This window comes from Accipiter gentilis, chromosome W (assembly GCF_929443795.1).
Source record: "Accipiter gentilis chromosome W, bAccGen1.1, whole genome shotgun sequence".
NCBI lineage: Eukaryota > Metazoa > Chordata > Aves > Accipitriformes > Accipitridae > Astur > Astur gentilis.
Window position 1 is genome coordinate 28,178,847 of NC_064918.1, and position 15,708 is coordinate 28,194,554.

General features: G+C 45.9%; 1 long non-coding RNA gene across 1 annotated transcript; it reads left to right on the forward strand.

Moving 5' to 3' along the window:
* Positions 1-9,297: 9,297 nt before the first annotated feature.
* On the forward strand, positions 9,298-15,395 carry LOC126035523 (uncharacterized). Its single transcript, XR_007504966.1, has 2 exons — positions 9,298-9,621; positions 14,766-15,395. It is a non-coding gene; the product is annotated as an uncharacterized LOC126035523 (long non-coding RNA).
* The last annotated feature ends 313 nt before the right edge of the window (positions 15,396-15,708 follow it).

Consider the following 15,708-nt stretch of genomic DNA (forward strand, 5'->3'; position numbering starts at 1 on the left):
GAATAGTCTTAGGAAGAGTTAAAGGCAAAGAAAACCTCACAATGGATAACATGACCAAATTTTGCTCTGCATGGATTTTGGATGTACCCTATTGCATATTATTATTACTTTGGACAAGAGACTATTTTTATGGCTATATTTGGCTAGCAGGTTTTACTATCCTTTCAACTATATATTTATTCAAACCAGAAACACAGGAAGGAAAAGCTACAAAGATTTTTCTGTATTGTAAAAACTTTCATTTTTTATACCTGTTTGGAAAAAGACTCTGGCAATTATAGTTTGACACAGCGGACATGGAGTGCTGGCTGGATTGTCTTTGGCAATCATCCTTGAGCAAGGTTCACAAAAGATGTGGTGGCATGGATAGCACATGTAAGGATTGAAATAAACATCCAGGTACACTGCACAGAGATAGCTTTCTTTATCTCCTCTGAGTTCATGCTCATAATCTGTATGCAGGTTATCATTTGCAGTCTGCAAGAAGAAAATGAAAACATCTCTTCACAGCTCAGCTCATAACTATTTTGGATAAAACAATTGGCAGGAAGGTGACTTTAAATAATACTTAAGAAGTCAGTACATACTGGTTATAACATTAATTTTTAATACAGGTTACTTTTAATGAGATGATGAAACATAAGACAGGAATGTCACAACAAGCATTCTGTGGGAAAGGAGAACAAAAATCATATGAGACAGTAAAAGAAGGAAATAACAAAACCAAAAAGGCTGACTAAAACTGTACTATGGTCAGATTTCTTCTTTTAAAATGAATTTTAACAATTTATTTGTAACTTTATTACCAAAATAACTGGTTACTTTCCCAAGACAGACAAAACAAAACAAAAAATCCCGAAAAATAACCTGTGGATTGCTCTGCCTTTGAAAGATAATTTGTGAAGGGCATGTTTCAGCAAGAATAATGATGCACAGTTTGAAACAAACCACAGCTTTATTACTACAATGCAGAATCTTAAACTTAATGTAGAAAGTCTAGGAACCCCTAACATTTTTGGCAAGTACTTGTTTTTGCCAGCATGCATGCTCTGAATTTCCATGCATTGATATATTTGTAGGGAGATATAGTTGGACTTCCCATATGGTGTATATGCCATATGAGCATAAGAACTTGTATATATTGCCAGTTTCCTGCTTTGCTCTTATAAGATGACTAAACCTTTCCATGTAATCTGAAGATTTTATACTAATAGCATGCAGGGGTTTTGACTTAAGGAAAAAAAATATTTTTTTCATCTCTATGGGAGCCACACAAGAGAGACTGACTTTGCTCTAGCTCCTCTATCCATACTCTCTGTTTCACAGCTAACAGAACCCAACATAGCCCAATATCCAAGAGCCCCACTGTATACGGAGGGGTTAAAAGATGGAATTTAGGTCCATGGATGAACAGTGGGGGAGAAGTAGATAGCTGAGAAAAATGCAGTCAGTACAGAAAACAGATGGTTTTTTGCCCGTTGCTTGGAATGCTGACCACAGAGATAAGAAAGCTGAGCGATACTGGGGGAGGATGGGCAGCGGGCTGTTGCACAGTACAGCTGTGAGCATGGTCGGTGCGTGACTGCTGGATTATGACAATATGCCACATGTACAAAGCCCATGAACCAATAGACAGGATGGATATGGCTCGTGCAGCATGCCTGGCCAGCGAGCACATGCGTCATAGGCTCCCTATGTTGCAACCGAGGCGTGTTTTGGCACCCGCTGGCCACGTGTGCCGAAACCCGTTCCTCCGCAAATGTATAAATACTGGGATTTCCCGAAGAGCATCGGGCTGGTGTATGGCAAGGCCACCGTTGCCTGTGTGGGAACGCCCATGTAAAGCTGGCACCTACCGATTGCTGGGCTGAGCTTGCGGCGCAAGATGGCACAAGAATGTATGGATGGTCCATCTTCCTCACGGTCCTCGGGTCGGTATGTTAATTTGCTTTACAAGGTACCCTTAGCATAACGCATGTCTGTAGTTAATAAATGCTTGCTTTTTCCCTTATAGTCAGCGTGTGTGTGTTCGCCTTCTTGGGAATCCTCAAAACCACCCTAAAACACCCACCAAGAAAGACAGAGGAGGGTATCAGACACTGCTGAGTGTCAAATCTCTTCTCTCATGCCCCTTGTTCTAAACTCCCAGCCTTAGCATCACACTTTCCAGAATGCCAGGTGCCAAGAGGGTTTATAAATTCTGGCCTGCTGTGACACCAACACATGGAGACAGCTTGGGTTTAGCACTGTGTCCAAGCGTAAGCTCTTGTGCAACCCTGAGCATCAACACCTGTGTGGCTCTTACCTCAGCACTTATTACTTCAGCTTGATTTTCTCCATGCCAGATTTGAGATGAGTGCAGAAAACTTCAGTGTGTACTGAAATGTACTGCAGAGGCAACTAGGCCTTACTGACATGCAGCTAGTATAGGTCTGGCTGTGACTAGCTTCTATAGAAGCTAATCCCAGACAGTAATAGCTGGCACTATTACTTCTAGCTCCATGCTGTAGGAAAGAGTGTTAGAACAGCACTGGATTACAACTAATCAGTAATACTGTTTAACCCAGACTGTCTCTACACTTACAGCACAGACAACCCACACCAGAAAAGAATGGCAAAAAGTAATTGAGAGTTGACTACAGCTAGGTAATTTTAGAATGAAGGAAGCCTCATAACATGGTTTCTTTGACAAAAATTGGAAAATAATTTGTCACAGAAAGTGAGGAAAGTAGTCTGAACTTAATATGTGACAGAGATGACTTCAGCAGAAATTAGGAAACACTAATACATTGTGACAATACCCCCCCCCCCCCAACTCAGCCATGTAAGGACAAAATCATAATTAAAAGCTAGCATGAAACCAAAAGATGGGGGTGCGGAAGCAAGCTTTTGCTGACTGGTTTTGGTAAGCACTGATCAGAAAGGAAATATATAATGTGTATAGAGGAGCTGCCTGTCTCATCAGCTGCAGGTTAAACATCTTGCATGACCCAATTAAGCAAATGAGGGAGCTAGAGGCAAAATGGCTGAGTACTCATGGGTAATGGTTGGTTCTGAGGTAGGTTTGTATTCAGGGTAAGATGAACAGACAGAAGAATCTCAGTCAATTGCAATTAGAAAGCAGATTAAAATTATTCTAATGTGCAAACTAGACTCTAGTTAAGATTCATTTGCTTAGTGGATCAGAGGAAGAGCTGTCTTTTCTACAGCTTTGTGCCCCTTCTCAAAAGACCTATCTATGCACACTGCATCATTTAGTACTGCAAAGCTAAAATCAGAGCAACTTCCTTATACAAGAAGCTAATGCAAAATAATTTAAACAGACATTTTTTGTTTGCAATTAAGCAGTACCTAAATGTTCCAACTAGAGCCAGAATTTCAGTGTTTGAGAGCTTTACAAGCATAAAAAAGAATGTCATTCTTGTAGAATTATAGTACAGACAAAATTGTAGACATCAAGGACAGTGATGGGCATAAAAGATTGCCAAATACTAATAGGAAAACCTTGAAAGCAAAACAATACTATTACTCCTAAAAAATGAAAGAAAGGAAAGAGCCCTCAAAAGTTTCAATCTTCCCAAGTCACTTTGGAACTGCTAATACTGACTGTATCACCTGACTATAATCACCGATATTTCACTGGGTGGATGGCAGAAGGATGTTAACAGAAAAAAAAAGAGAGGAACAAAGGATCAACTTCTGCTTGAAAAGCCTATAAAGAATGTTAACTAACATAAGGAGTCTAACACAGTTTGGCTGGACTACATGAAAGTATTTGATTAAGTCTCACATTCAGAGAGAACACATGCACCAATGAATAACATGATATTTAATGTAAGATTTACCTGTAAGCAGGTGAAAGACCTAGGACCAGTGGATGCAGACACTAACAAGAAAAGATTCTATATGTATGCTCCCAGTAAAAGGAGGTTCAAAGTAAATCTGAGAGTATGATCAGAACAGTGATAAAACTAAATAAAGCACACATAACATTTGCCCCAAGATGCCAAACTATGAAAAAACCCTTCATTTTAAACTGACCAATTTAGAATGCTTTGTAAGCTCAAAAATGTCCACAGTTAAAGGGAATGATGGCTGAGAAAAAAATCAGTTCTATACTTCAAAAGATTATCTTGCAAAGATAACTGCCTGAAATAAAACTTGGAAAAAAAATACATAAAACTGTACTTCATAGAAACATTAACCCAGCAAAGATTAATGATCAAAGGTAGAATTTTTTTTAAAAGGCCTTGAATTTAAGTAAACATTAGAGACTGTTTTCCATATATTTCACTTTTTAAACAGAAGAATTAAAGCCTAAAGATACCTGTGTATGCTTTGTTAATGCAAACACAACTCCAAGTTAATCAGTAGTTGACTTATTATTAGTGCATAATAATTGTGCCAATAAATTGCCCTGAAATGATAGCAGAAGAATATAAATGCCTCATAGAGCTACATTCTCTAACTCTTCTACTAACCAAGAGTTGAAACAGAAGAATACCATGGACTCTTCTTTCCCATCTAAACGAAATTAGTGTGAAAGCAGAATCATGGATAAGCCATCCAGCATGGGCATGCCATTTTCAGGGGAGTGCTTTGCAGTGTTGTGGTACTAAGAATGAGAAATAACCTGTATATTCTGGGATGGGATGTGCTAAGCAACATAGTGCTGTGCAGTATGGAGGACTAGAGGAACACTTCGCAGAGTGAGGTGCTGGCCTGAGTAGTAATGCGCACTGTGAAATGGCTGAGCATTTAATAGCACAAGATGGTGCAGAAAATTGTGTAAGAGTGATAGAGAGCCCTGGGGAAGCAAGATGGATGCATTATTAGTGTGTGGCCCACCAAATACATCTAAAAGTTGCCTTAAAACGAGAAACGTTCTTGATCCTTGCCATAAAACTGTGGAGATCCCATTCCAGACTGCACTTGTAATATAGAAGTGATTACATGCTCCACTGGACAATGATAATCTTTTTCAATAATTCTTTACTAGAAGATACTGACATATGTGGTGATCAGAATACATATTCTGTTAGATGTTACATAGGCTAGTTAGGAGGGGAAACATCTCTTTCTGTCCTTGCACGCTTAATGTAAAGGTGGATAAAATCGTAGTGTCTTTGCAGAGGCAACTCTTTCACTGTTTCCTTACATGAACAGTACCTCAAAAAGGGAGCATTAGTGTGGGAGGCTCAAGAATACATAAAGCCACATTTTCACCCTTACAAACTGTAGCATTCGCTACATATCTAGGTGCCACGATCAGATCACTGGTCAGCCCGGACCAGGGGAAGAGACAGATAACACACACAGTGTGAGTGCCAACTTCCGCCTTTTATTGCGCAGTTGATTCCTTTTATATTAACAAGGGTAGGTGGGGTTATGGATACGTCATAGGGCTGCGACTAACCCTCCGTCTTTCCGTAACATCGCGAGATCTTCCGGGCGCCGAACCCTACACAAACCAGGAGGAAGATCTGATTTGCTGCACATTTGCATACCTCACATTTTGAAAGAAAGCAGTATGCATATTCTCCTTTGTTGTCTTGGAAACTGCCTCCTGGTAGTCTGTTTAATGCTATTTGTAAGCTGGACATAAATAAATCTACAATGATTTGCAGCTCTAAAATAGACTTTGAGCCTTCAGTTATACTATATAATCAGAACCATACATCCCAGGTCAGAAAAAGTTTGAAAGAATGAAAATAGATCCTATTTTGTACAGAAATGGACCAAGAAGAAATAAATACTTCTTCATTGCTGCTGGGGAAAAAAAAATCAGTGGTTTTAGCCTGATTTCCTACAGAAATGCAGCTTATGAGAGTGCCATGTCTATCCATCTGTCAGGTGGTCCCACAACAGCTTTTGAACCCATTAGTCAATTATAAGCAAATCTGACAGGAGTGTTGAGACCTCAGGTATACTGGCTTCCTGAAAATTTAATAAAAATTAACAGCTAGATTGAATAGAGAGACTGAAATGAGTGCCATCACTATGGGAAAGTCGGCAGGTGCTTTGTTGCTTTGAACAGAATTTAACTAGCCTAATTTCTGCAGACTAAATTAATGACGTTTTATGGAGTTTCAAAGGAAACTCAGAAAACAAACTCAAGTCCAATTGTAAAATGTAGGAAAAACCCTATCAAAAATATTTACTAGCTAAACTAGCAGAAGTTCTTCCAAATCAGGCCACAAGGTCCATTGGGGTTTGTATGCCTTTGAGCACTCTGTTTTGGTTGACTGGTATAATGAATGCAAAAGGGCATCTTTTCAGGCTTCTGGCAAACTGTGAGAAACTGAAAACTATTTATCTCAAGCCATTTGTCTCAAAGATTGTTTGCTGTGAGAGACTGAACTGTGAACTTTTTATCTCAAGCCATTTGTCTCAAGGATTGCTTGTTTAAACAGGACATTCCTCTGGCCACTGAATGCAATAAGGACGACTACCAGGCCACTGAGGTATCCAGGGGAGGAGAGCGGCTGGAGCTCGAAGCATGCAGGAATGCGGAGACTACCACTGTGTCCCGATCCAAAGACAGGGAAGGTTTCGATATGATCCCAAGAGCAAGATTAAGACACAAACAAGGTCAAATGCCGTATACCCAAAACAGCCTTTATTATCAAAAGTAGAAAGTAGCAGCGATAAGATAGAATGGAAGAAAAGGCAGAAATCAAGCAAGCAGTAGGGATAGAGTTGCAAGGATAGTCACCACCATGGATCCAGTGGCGTCCCGTTGGTCCTCAGTCCGCAATTCTTCGGTGGTGGGTGCACACCACGGCTTGTCTCCATGGTTTTTTATAGGGCATATTTCGATGAGGTATGCACATACTGACGTGCGGAAAACAGACTCCACGATCAGTAAGATTGTAAAATAGGTATGTTCATTCAGCGCTGGGCAGCATGGGTGGTAGTCCCACCAAAGTCTTGCGCGCCTGATTTGGCAGTTCACTTTAAATTTATACAGTCAAGTGTTACATATACATAGAGTTTCGCAATACGCTTATACATAGGCATTACCTATCCCTGCTTCATATTAAAATTAGCTCTAGGAAGTCATTTCCATAGTCTCCTCTCAACTGCGCTTGCACAGTGCCTCCTTATGGTGGTCGTCTGGTGGTCGTGAAGATGAAGGCTGTATGTCTTCTTCACGGTGAACTCTTAACCTTCTGTCCCTGAGCAGACTCAGTTGTTCCTTGGCATTTGTCCAAATGCCAAGGCCGGTCTTGGCTAGTTCTTGGAGTCGACTGCTGTTTCGACTACCTCCTGTCCCAGTCAGCCTCAATAATGTAAACGTTAAACATCACTTCTCATCCCCTTGAGCCATGTCTACCTCTATTGAAACTTCTTTAACTTCATTATAAGCTAGATAGTTATTAAACAATTCCTATCTACATTCATAAATCTACTATATCTACTAAGGTTCCTTTGGTTCCCCATCTCAATACATACTGTTCATGAACTCTTCATGCGCTGCAGGTTTCGTCTATCACATGACCTTTACATGACCAAATCTTATCTCAAAGACTACAGTTTCCATGAGAATGGTAGCCTCCACATCCTTACATGCTTGTCCGCCTCAGACTGTTTCCTTTCCTGAATGCCTGTCCTGGTTTCAGCTGGGATAGAGTTAACTGTCTTCCTAGTAGCTGGTACAGTGCTATGTTTTGAGTTCAGCATGTGAAGAATGTTGATAACACTGATGTTTTCAGTTGTTGCTCAGTAGTGTTTAGACTATAGTCAAGGATTTTTCAGCTTCTCATGCCCAGCCAGGGCACAAGAAGTTGGCACAGGACACAACCAAGGCACCTGACCCAAACTGGCCAACGGTGTATTCCATACCATGTGACGTCCCATCTAGTTTAGGAACTGGGAAGTGGGGGGCAGGGAATCGCCGCTCGGGGACTAGCTGGGTGTCGGTCAGCGGGTGGTGAGCAATTGCCCCGCGCATCATTTGTACATTCCAATCCTTTTATTACTACTGTTGTCATTTTATTAGTGTTAGCATTATCATTATTAGTTTCTTCTCTTCTGTTCTATTAAACCGTATTTATCTCAACCCAGGAGTTTTACTTCTTTTTTCCCGATTTTCTCCCCCATCCCACTGGATGGGGGGGAGTGAGTGAGCGGCTGCGTGGTGCTTAGTTGCTGGCTGGGCTTAAACCACGACAATGCCTCAGTGGCCTAGTAATTGTCCTTATGGACGGAGGAATGTCCTGCTTAGACAGGCCCTCTCAGAGACAAAGGGCTCGAGATAAACAGTACACAATTCTTGAGATGAATGGCTTGAGAAGTCTCTCACACCTAACAATCTTTGAGACAAACAGCTCAAGATAACAATTCAGTCTCTCACACATTGTCATGGAAACTGTAGTCCTTGAGATAACGTACTGGTTTCTGGTGTTGATCACACGAAGGTCGAAGGTCGTATGTGCATGCATTCGAATGTGCCCTATAAAAAACATGGAGACAAGCCATGGTGTACACCCACCAGTGACGAATTGAAGACTGTGGACCAACGGGACACTGCTGGATCCATGGTGGTGACTATCCTTGAAACTCTATCCCGACTGCTTGCTTGATTTCTGCCTTTTCTTCCATTCTATCCTAGCGCTGCTATGTTCTACTGTCGGGGGATGCAACAAGTCTATGGAATTCCTGACAGTTCGAGAACAGCGCGACCTTGAGCAGCTTGTAGTATATCCTTGAGAAGTCTGGAAAGATCCGAGAAGACCAGTACGAAAACAAGATAGTGATAAGAAGAACTGTCCTGACAAACTCACCAATCATGAATTGTTAGTTACTAACTAAGCCAATCATATACTAACACATACTCTGAAGAAGGGGATAAAAAGGTGTGTTAGAACAATAAAGTAGCCATTTTGCGTGATCTATTACTCGTCGTGTCCGTCTCTACCGCGACAAATGGTGACCCTGATGCGCCTGAGCGAACAGATCATCTAACGGTGATAAATCCAGCACTAGAGAGAAGTATACCAGCGGCGACGAGAGCTGTGAAAGAGTATATCGGCAGCGAGAAAAGCTGCGGAGACGGAGCCCAGTGAAGCTGAGAGCAGTGGAATCTGCCTGGTCCGAACCTGAGCCTAGACACCTAAAAAGTTGAGCCACCGGGGACTAAACTGTTAGAATGGGGCAGAAATTAACAAAAGAAAAGGAGACGATTTTGTCTACCTGTAAAGCCCTATTAAAAAGAAAAGGGGTTAAAACCCCAGAACAAAGCCTGAAACGGATTTTAATACGGTATAAGGTGCAAGGCTTTACAGCCACAACAGTTACTGCATTGTAGGGATTGGCGCTCGGAAGATCTCGCGATGTACGGAAAGAGAAGGGTTAAGGGAGGCGGGATGACCGACAGACAGTATATAAGGGCGTGACGCAGTTGAATAAACGCCATTTGCAGCATCCTCATATTGGTGTCAGTGCTCTGTGGCCCAGGGTATGGTGGACCCTGTGCCGAGTCCCACGGGGTGATCAGACGAATGTCTACAAGTGGTGACCCCGACGTGATTGGACATCGGCGGATTACGCGGGGCGTAATCGAAGGCCTGGCCAGGCATGGAAGGAGTCCTGAAGGTGTTGGACTCGTGCTCTAGAGAGGTAAAAATCCCTATGGGACAAAAAGAAGCGAAAGCTTGCCTAGAGCGGCTCCTGAAAGAGGAAGCGATAGAGCGCCCGGGGGACATATTGTCTCCTGAGTGCTGGCCGAAATGCACCGCGGCTTTAGCGGAACGGGCTATGGCGACGCAGCATGGTCCGGAGTTAAAGACGTGGGGGCGGATTAGGGCGATTTTCAGGAAAGTGCGAGAGGAGGGCTTAACATGGAAGGAAGCAAAGAGATTGATGCACGCGCAGGCGGAGCGGGGCGTGCAGGCGGATGGGGGGGCGCGGACAGAAGGGCTGATGGAGGTAGCGGAGCAGACGCCTCTGGTGCTCCCAGTGCAGCCGTCGGCACCGGCCGAACCACCGGGATACCCTTGGGAGGAGTTTGAACGGGAGCGTGAACGGGCGAGAGAGGGGGAGCGGGAGAAAGATCGACAGTTAATTCAGGAGGCAGAGGAACCCGTGGCTGAGCAAAGGAGACGGGAGAAGGAGAGGCAGAGACTAGAGGAGGCGGAGAGGGCTGTGATGAAGGGATCAGAAAAGGAGCAGGTAGAGGAGGGAGCGGTTCCCCTGTATGATCCGGAGGATTGGGTGCCGGGACGTGTTTTGCGAACCGCGCCACAAGCTCACCCTAAGATGGCGCCGACATCCGCCTTCTCCCCGGATGTCTCTCCGGAGGTCGGGAGAGGCGGAGCACGGCCAAAGGAAGGAGGAAGGAAAGTCGGGACACCCCCTCTTACGCGCGTAGCGGAAGAGGAAGAGAGTGGTCCGGACTCAATCGAGGGGTCGGCTCAACGGTTAGAGGAGGCGTGGCAACTGGTGGGCGGACACCGCTGTCGTCCGCCGCACGCAGCGGTAAAACAAAAGGCTATCTCCGGCTGTGAGGCGCAGTCGGCAGCAGCCAGTGAAACAGCAACGCCTATGTCTTTAATACCTGTGCCCGGCCCAGCTACAGATCCGCTGCAGATGTTGCAGCGAGTAGTAGAGGAGATACAGGAGCAGGTGAAGCAACAGCGGCAGCTGCTACAAGCAGCTGGGGAACAGAAAGGAGTTCCCGATTCACCAAAGATCACGTTGCCAGACTGGAAAATTGTAGCAAAGGAATGTGTTATGGACGGCATACGTTTTGAAGGACCCCCTTTAGTTTGCCCAGTCCGAGCTGGTCCAGGTGGTGTGGGGGTGGAGTGGTCTCCGTTAGATAGCAAGCTTTTACAACAAGTGAAGAAGGCCGTGGATGAATACGGCTTAGGACATCCCATGACAGGCTCTCTTTTAGATGTGGTTTTTTCCGGTTCACTGACTCCCTGGGATTCGCGACAGTTTTGCAGTATGATTTTGACTCCCACTTTTTTTTTGATTTGGAAAGAAGCTTGGACAAATAAGTTGCAGGCGGCACTAGTTGAGGCCCAACAAGAAAGGCCCAACCCATTACCTCATTCGTCAGTACAGCGTCTGCGAGGGTCAGACCCTGGTCAGCTGACGCCGCAGCAACAGGCGGGACAACTTACACCTAGGGAATTAACAACGTCGACGCGGGCGGCGCGTGCAGCCTTGACAGCTGTTGCACCCCTGATGACTCCAAAGGAGCCATGGACGAAAATCAAGCAAGGGGTAGCGGAGGAATTTCCAAAATTTTGCGACCGGTTACAGGGAGCCATAGAGCAGGCGCATCTCCCTGATTCAGCTAAAGGACCAGTATTGTTGGAGTGTGTTAGACAGCAGGCGAATGAAACTACAAAAGCGATCTTACGAACTGTGCCTCTGGGGGCATCCCTTGGAGTGATGGTAGAGGCAGTATTGAAAAAGCAGCGGGAGGTTCCTGATTCAGTGGTACAGTCAGTTGTGGCTGCAGTAAGGGCTCCGGAGCTAAAAGGTAGCCCCGGACAGGTGGTTTGCTACCGTTGTGGTCGCAAAGGGCATAAGAGAGATCAATGCAAAGCAGAGAAGCGTGAGTCAGGAGGTCCTCCGGGGCCTTGTTGGAAATGCGGACTAACAGGACATCTGGCAAAGACCTGCCAAGCGGGAAACGGCTTTCGGGGGAGACAGCGGGGCATGCCTCCCCCCACCTCACAAGAGCCCCGCAACGCATCCTCCGCAACGGCGATGGAACAGTCACGGAACCCCAAGTGGCCTTGGTGTTAGATTGCTGGGACAGGCCGCATGTACAGGTCTGTATACGGATAGTGGCCGACAACATCACACCGCGTGAGCTGTGGTGTTCTGCACTCATGGATACAGGTGCTGATGTCTCATGTCTTCCTCATGGTATGTGGCCGGATTCTTGGCCTACTGTACAAAGCCGCTTGGAAGGACTGGGTGGTAACTCTCTGTCAGAACATTCACTGCTGGCTTGTTGGGTTTCTGCCCAGGACTCCGACGGGTCAGTCTTGGTTGCTAATGTCAGACCGCATAAGGCACAGGTGTCTGAGCCTTTACTTGGCCGTGACGTGTTGCAACAATGGGGTGTCCGCTTGTCAAATTTTTGAGTGGGGCCACTGTCTACCTGATGCGCCGCGAGCTTGCGGTATGTATGAAGTGGAAAACCACTGATCCGGTTTGGGTAGAACAGTGGCCCCTCACGCAAGAAAAATTACTAGCGGCGACTGAAATAGTAAATAGAGAACTCGAAAAGGGACACCTTGTTGAGAGCACTAGTCCATGGAATACACCCATTTTTGTTGTCCCAAAGAAGGACAAGAACAAATGGCGGCTACTACAGGACTTGCGGGCCGTCAATGCGGTATTGGAAGACATGGGGCCTTTACAACCCGGCCTACCTATTCCCTCTGCTCTGCCAGATGGCTGGCCAATTTTGATCATGGACATTAAAGATTGTTTTTTCTCTATCCCGTTAGCAGAGGAAGACCAAGAAAAGTTTGCCTTTACACTCCCAGCGACCAACCTAGCTGAACCAGCAAAGCGGTATCAGTGGACAGTTTTGCCGCAAGGCATGAAAAATTCACCAACCTTGTGTCAAAGGGCAGTGGCCCTTGCCCTGCAGCCGGTAAGACAAAACAATTCTCAGTTGGTCATCTATCACTACATGGATGATATTTTGGTGGCAGCGCCTTCGGAGGAGTCCCTCCGTTCTGGTGAGCAACAAATTTTACAGGCTCTGCAAGCGGAAGGCCTGGAAGTGCAGGAGGCTAAGACGCAAAAAGGGCCAGCCTGTAAGTATTTAGGGCTCAGCATTGGCCCTCATGCAGTCCGAGCACAACAGCAGATCTTGGAGCCAGTCGTTAATACTTTACATGACTTACAGAAATTAGTTGGAGCTTTGCAGTGGTTAAATGGTGTCTTGCCCATTCCTCCCGATTGGATGAGTCCTCTATATGAGCTCTTGAAAGGACACCACCCGTGGGAGAAAAGGACTTTGACTCAGGAAGCAAAGAACTCATTGAATAGAATTGCAGAACTCATGAGTGTAGAAAGCTTGCACAGATGGCAGCCAAAAGAACCATTGCAACTGTATTTGAGCCTGACAAAGAAGGGTGCTATTGGACTGGTAGGCCAAGGTGAACCCTCGAAGCCTAGGGCTCTATGGTGGATTACATCCACCCAGATAAAAACGGCTTTTCAAGCCTATTCAAAGGCACTGGCATTGTTGATTTTGCGGGGCCGCGAAGTAACCCGTAGGGTGTTTGGGAAAGAGCCAGACAGAATCTGGCTGCCGGTACGTGCGGAAACATGGCAAAGGAACCTGAGCCAACAGGACGAACTGGCTTTGGCCTTTGAGGGTTTTCTGGGACACCTAGCGTATGGGCCCACTCTTGAGGCAAAGACCTTTTTGCCGTTACTGTGTCTGAAGCCAGTCCTACGCATCAGTGAACAACCGGTGCAAGGTCCTACTCTGTTTACAGATGCGTCTTCACAGACGCAGCGAGCAGTAGTTGTATGGCAAGAAGGCACTGATTGGAAAAGAATGGTATACCAGGATGAATCGTGCTCAGTGCAGAAACTCGAAGCCCATGGGATTCGCATGGCTCTTTCCTTGTTTCCTGAACAGCCCTCGAACATCGTAACAGATTCGATATATGTGGCGAAACTGATACACACTATGGCAGAATCTGGCTGGCCTATTTCGGACGTAGCCGTCATGTTGGAAGCAGCGCTTACGCGACGTTCTGCGCCCGTCTCAATTATTCATGTGACAGCGCACACGAATCATTCAGGGTTCTATTATGATGGAAATCGTCGCGCTGACCTAGCTGCTCGTCAGGTGAACACTCTACAGCAGGCCCGGCAGTTACACCATGACTTACACATTGGGGCAAAGGCACTGTCACGGCACTGTGACATTCCCTTACACCAGGCACGGGACGTTGTGGCTACTTGTCCTCACTGTCAGCATGCTCCTTTGTGGCTCGCGGGAGTGAATCCGCGGGGGCTAGAGCCCTCGGAGTTATGGCAAACTGATTTCACCATGTATGCACCCTTTCAGCCATCCCCTCACATTGCGGTCACCATCGACACCTGCAGTGGCGTTCTCGTTGCGACTCTTCACAGAAAGGTTACGGCCCGTGCAGCGCAACAACATTGGCTGACTGCCATGGCGTGGTTAGGTTGCCCACGCACTATCAAAACAGATAATGGGTCCTGTTTTACCGCAGCTTCTACCCAACAGTGGGCAGATCGTTGGGGAATCCGACTGCTTCACGGTATTCCCTATAACAGTCAGGGACAGGCCATTGTAGAACGCGCACATCGCACATTGAAAGCCAAGCTTGATGTTCTTAGGGAGGGGGAGCAGGTACCCCAAGAGACAGACCCTCTTGACCACGAAAATCATCAGCAACAAAATCCCAAATGCCGACGTTCTGCTCGTGAGACCCCTGTGCACCGTAATGCACGGTTGTTGGCTTTAGCACTATTTGCACTCAATCAGTTTGCCCATGGTACAGAGTCACAGAGTCCAATGCAGAAGCATTGGCAACAGGCGATAAGGGGAGTAGGGCCACCAGTATTGGTCCGTGACCCAGAAACAGGAAAGTGGGAAGGAGGGTGGCGCTTGGTGACACAGGGAAGAGGGTATGCTGCAGTACAGTCATCAGAGCACCCAGACTCACGTGTGCGCTGGGTGCCGTCACGGTGGTTGAAACCAGACCTCAGTCAATAACGATTTGTTGTGAGTTATTTTGCAGGATGCCGTTCAGAAGATCATCTGAGTACCTGCACTGTGGTCGTTGTGACCCTTGGGTGCTTACCAAGTATGACCGCTGTGGACAACAACTCTGGAGACGCACCAGCCGAACATCAAAATGGTGTGACCGATGTTTTGAACACCGCAGATCCACTTTACAGCAACCGCTGTGTGTACCCCATAAGCGGGGGACTATGATATGCTTTTAGACAAAGCCAATCAATTACAGGAGGCAGGTGACAGTGGCTTGACAATCTCCTCTTGTCGACCTGGCAATGGCTCCTGTCTTTGATTGACTGAAAAACGTTGACCCTATTTGGAATCCTTTTGGTGGTGGTTATTATGGTTTGTTGTGGGATACCAGCACTGACTGTTTGCGTGCGGAAACTCTTTATACAGAGTGCGGGTACCCACCGGTACACGAATTACCATGAGGTGGTGGGATCACTTATAGCTGTAACGCCAGTTTGTACCGTCGGTCATCCGCCATAGTGAGGGGGGACTTGTAGGGATTGGCGCTCGGAAGATCTCGCGATGTACGGAAAGAGAAGGGTTAAGGGAGGCGGGATGACCGACAGACAGTATATAAGGGCGTGACGCAGTTGAATAAACGCCATTTGCAGCATCCTCATATTGGTGTCAGTGCTCTGTGGCCCAGGGTATGGTGGACCCTGTGCCGAGTCCCACGGGGTGATCAGACGAATGTCTACATGCATTCAGTGTGGATGCATGGCAAGCAGTGGGCTGGAAAATGTTTGATGAGATCTCTAAAGGACAGAAAGAGCTCTGTAAGTTGGCGATCGTATGGCGTCTATTACGTGAGACCCTGAAGGAATGGAAAGCAGAATGTGATGCGAAAGATCAGCAAAAGAAAGATGAGAAATCAGAAAATGTTATCAATGAAACAGTTTCTGCTCAAGTAACAGCTGCGGCCGATGCTGCAA